Below are 5,000 nucleotides of genomic sequence, written 5' to 3'. Positions count from 1 at the left end.
CCACTCGCGAGCTTAGCCAATGAGAGATCAACAAAACCGGTCAGCCATTTGCATTCGATCGCGTTCCTTGTCATCTTTCGTCTGTATCAAAATCCGCCACAAGCAATTACCTGCACAGAAAAAAACGTACAAAGCCAATTTAAAACGAGCGAATTTTAATTAAAGCCAGGTGGGATCATCGATACCCTAGTTATAAAGCTTTGTCCTCGCTCGTTCGACTCATTATAGAGGAATTCCAGAGCGATAAACAAATGCGGAGCGGTTTGGATCAGGGTTCGCCCGGGCGGCTGTCCTCTGCCCAGGGAGCACAGAAACGCCCGCCCCCCTCTACATATGTGTGTGTGTGTGTGTGTGTGTGTGTGTGTGTGTGTGTGTGTGCGTGCGTGCGTGCGTGCGTGCGTGCGTGCGTGCGTGCGTGCGTGCGTGCGTGCGTGCGTGCGTGCGTGTGTGTGTGGGGGGGGTCAGTCTTTATACATATTTATATATATAGATAGATTGATATGTGTACATATATATATATATATATATATATATATATATATATATACACTAATTTGCTGGTTTTATCGTCTTTTGCAAAATAAAATTCAATGCTAATAGTAGCACTGAGTAGAAACAAACTTGAGTTTAGAATAATTTTCCATGCAATAGCATGGGACAAATCAGCTGGGTGGTGTTGTTTATGGTGAGCGAGGCACGGCTGAATTTTGGTGTGAGTTCTGTTGTTTTTGGCATGTCTTATGTCATTTTAGGCCTCCTATCAATAGTACCCTCTGTTCATAAATAAGCCAGGAGTACATTCGTAAGATACTGAGTACTGAAATATGTAAAACATTTATCCGGACCTCTGCATATATTGGAACTTGTCTAACTGGACCTTTGCTCATAATAGAAATATGTTCTAGAAACATGCCCACTCTAAAGACATTTAAAACATGCACCTAAGTTCTTCATCTTTTCAAACCTTTGCTGTCCCTCCAATGCTAGGATCTTGTAACATTTCTTGGATCTGTGGTTCCTCTTACTACAAAATATACAACCCGTGTTTTCTGTTGATGAGATAGCATGCAAAGCTGAAGCTTTATACATTACTTCTTTGTTTTACTAGAACTTTTTATTATATCTTCACTCTTACCTTCTACCTTATACATTTCACTTCTCTCAAGTACCCTAATTTCCTTTTGGAGCCACTTGAGCAACCAATCAAGATCACTTTCATGTCCACTGCAATCTCTTGCCCACTCTAACCATAACTCCGTAGGCAGTCGGGACTCAATAATGGGAGTTAACAGTACTTTATACTGTTTGCTGGTAGGGTTACCGCAAACAGTGTGAAGTACTGTTAGCTCCCAAGGCTTCCAGGCTACTTGTGTGCTTGACTATTTCATCTCGAAGTCTCCACAGCTGCGTGGTGTAGTTCTTGCCCTGGTCTAATAGTACTTGTTGAGATAGAAGAGCTTTTACATGAGCATGGATAATACACTCAGTCATGCCGAACCATTATTTGAGCAGGTCTACTACTGTAACTGGAACCGGTGTGTGGTAGCCCTTGAACCACACCTTTGGCAGTACCTTCTAACAGGGACAGTAAATAAGTCAACTTGCTAATGTTAGGAAGTTCTGTATCATCTATGTGGAATGAAAACTGGTCCCAAAAACCCTCCACTGTGTGATGTCACCACCAAACTTGGGCAGTTCTAACTTGGGATGTTTTGCATACATCTTGAATCTAAGAAAGGTTTGACATTATCAGCTAAAGTCACTTGTGCATCTTATATTTCGTCTGGCATTCTCCATGACTTTGTCTGCTTCATCTAAATGGACTTTTAGTTCATCAGTGTCTAATACTAGCTCTATTTCTGACTGCACTTCTTCATATCAGATTCTTCTATTACTTCTAGCAACTCACTATTTGTTGCTGACAAGGTTTTCTATTTTGTCAGCCATCCTTGTGCAGCTGCTTCGACCTTCTGTAATGACGAAATATTTATATGACACTCGACTGTAGGCTAAGTCGGGTCCAAAACTGAGGTCCAAAGCTAAACCACTTTTTAAATTTGCCAACAACCTTTATTCTCTTTGGTAAATTAATGCATTCATAAAATTGATTTGTAAACAAGTTCTATAATCCATAAATAATCAATTAAGTTTTAAGTTTTATATCCTACATTCAATGTCAAAGATTAAAAAAAACACAGAATATTGCAAAAGAGAATGTGATTCATGAAGAAGTATTGGGATGCAGTCAAAAGAAAATGAAAAACACTATTTAATGCCTAACTAATATAAGCTTTTCTTTCTCTTTACTACAAAAATGCACACAGTATTATATCTAAAGCAAATATGTCTCTAGAGAAACTGGTATCTAATAGTATACTGATAGCATCTAAATTTAATGATGAAGTTTAGTCTGTAAAAGACGATGAAACCACTTACGTATTAGCTCTCAAATGGTACAATAACATATGATGGTCTAGATTTAGAATCTACTAACTAACAGTATTAAGTCTAATACTTAAAATTGTTGACCCTTTGGGATTTATCAGTCCATTTGCCATGTATGCCAAGATATTACTTCAAGACCTATGGAAATTAGGTGTGTCTTAAGATGATAACTTTTCTTGTGGTTTGGAAGTTAAGTTTAAGAAATAGATACACAGTACCAAGTGCTTACATTCATTGGTCATAGATATATGATGTACCTTGTAAGAGTATTGTATGTGTTGAATTGCATGGAGATGGGATGCCTCAGAAAAGGGGTACAGTGCATTTGTGTGCATAAAAATTTGCCTCGGAAACACACGTCAAACTTCACTGCTTATGTCAAAAACAAAAGTTGCACCTATTAAGAAGTCAACCCTACCTCAATTAGAATTACTGGCATCACTGTTGTGTGCTAAATTGATATTTGTCAAATAATGTTTTAGCTATTAAGACAAGATGCAACATTGTTGGACAGATTCCAGATGGCTAAGGGGTAATCCAAATATAAAGGACATAATTGTTAACAACAGAGTTATAGAGATTCACCTAGCTGCTGGTACCAATGTAATGGACCAGATAATGCAGCTGATTTAATGATCCGAGGGTTATTAGCAGAGAACTTTGTCAATAGTAGTTTCTGGTTCAATGTTCCAACTTATTTGTCTGATCCCACACTCAGTATTAAGAACAGTGATGATTTCAATACAAATAATGATATCGTGGATGGTGAAGCTGAAGACAACATAGCATGCTTATATGTCCAAAGCCTTCCTCCCATGTTTAATCTTGAGAAGTACAATGATCTTAACAAATTAAGAGTTGTTTTATATATTATAAGATTTCTAGTTACTGTAGAAATAAGAAAGGGTGACTTAGCCTGAAAACTATTAATTTCAAAGGTGAATAATTAGATACTGTTAAAACCAAATTAATATATGTACTTCAAAAGGAGGCATTCAGAGACGAGATCCAAGCTCTTGCTAGTAAGAATTCCATTCCTAAGCAAAGTTAAGTAAAAGAATGTTTAACTTGTCGCAAGCATGACAGCCTTCCCTGCAGTCAACCAGCTGCACCTTTACCTGATTTACAGGTAAAACCTGTCCCCCCAGTTTCAGTCACAAGAATAGATTTTACTGGCCCATTGTTTAATACAGACTATCCAAGAAAAAAGTTTTATATATTGCTTTTCACGTGTGCTACTGTGAGAGCAATATATTTGGAGCTCACAAAAATCCATGTCATTGATATATTGCCTACATGCCCTCAGAAGATTTGTTGCTCATAGAGGTCTCCCCATGTTATCTACTCCTCAGACGTACAGAAAGTGTTCGGTCATCTAGCACCTAAGTAGAGGTTTAATGTACCTAGAGCCCCATGGTAGGGAGGGTGAGTTCAAAGACTCATAGGTTCAGTCATGGTAGCTCTTAGAAAGACTAGGGGTAAGATATGTAAGCAAGAGAGAATTAGAGAACATACTTATTGAAATTGAAACCTGTATCAACAGTCGGCCCCTGTCATTTGTGAGTGACGAGTCAGATTTTGCTCATTGTATTACTCCATAGTATTTCATTCTCCGTAGAACTATAACACCCAAGCCCTCTGTCAGTAACGAATCTTTTGATGTAACTTCTGGGGACTTCTAAGAAATTAGAAACCAGTGGTTAGGACATTTTTGGAGTGTCTGGATCAAGGATTATATTGTTAATTTGCCCCTATTGTGAAAGTGTAATTTGAATATAGGTAGCATTGTATTTATTAGAGAAGATAATGTACCTAGGTTACGGTGGCCTATGGGAGTGATTGTAAATGTTTATCTTGGTAAAGACGGCCTCATACGCAGCGGTGACGTTTAAGACAAGCAAAGGTGTTGTGAACAGATCAATATAAAGACTGCATGATTTAGAGATAAATAACCAGCTAGATGTTGAATCAAATAACTTATCAGAACAAGTTCATTCCAGTGATATAAATGTTAATCTTTCTTTTAACCATAATGATGTAATAGCTGCTGAAATACCTATGCAATCTGCTTATCAAAAATCTGATGATAATGTGATTATATATTCAAGGAGTTGTTGGTCAATTAAAAGACCTGACAGACTAGAATTGTAAGATCTTAAGGATGACATTTAGTATGAGTCAAATGTTTTTGTATAGAACTGGTATAAAACAGTACTGCGATTTGTATACCTTGTGAAGAGAGATCTACAATTTTATTATTTTTCATAAAGAAGATTTAGTCTGATATATCAGTACATTATACGAGTAGAACTGAAATATTCTATTGCATTGGTTTGAGATGAGATCTCATGTACATGTTCTGCGACAGTATTTATTGGTGTGATTTACGTTTTAAACGCTATATATATTATATATATAATATATATATTATATATATATATATATATATATATATATATATATATATATATATATATATAAATTGTTACGCCGACGTCCGTCTCTCTGCACCAACACAAGCAGCTGCAGACGGGTGTTATCCACAGGTCAAAACC

The sequence above is a fragment of the Penaeus monodon genome, chromosome 1 (assembly GCF_015228065.2).
Source record: "Penaeus monodon isolate SGIC_2016 chromosome 1, NSTDA_Pmon_1, whole genome shotgun sequence".
NCBI classification, from domain to species: domain Eukaryota; kingdom Metazoa; phylum Arthropoda; class Malacostraca; order Decapoda; family Penaeidae; genus Penaeus; species Penaeus monodon.
This window is presented reverse-complemented; position numbering follows the sequence as displayed.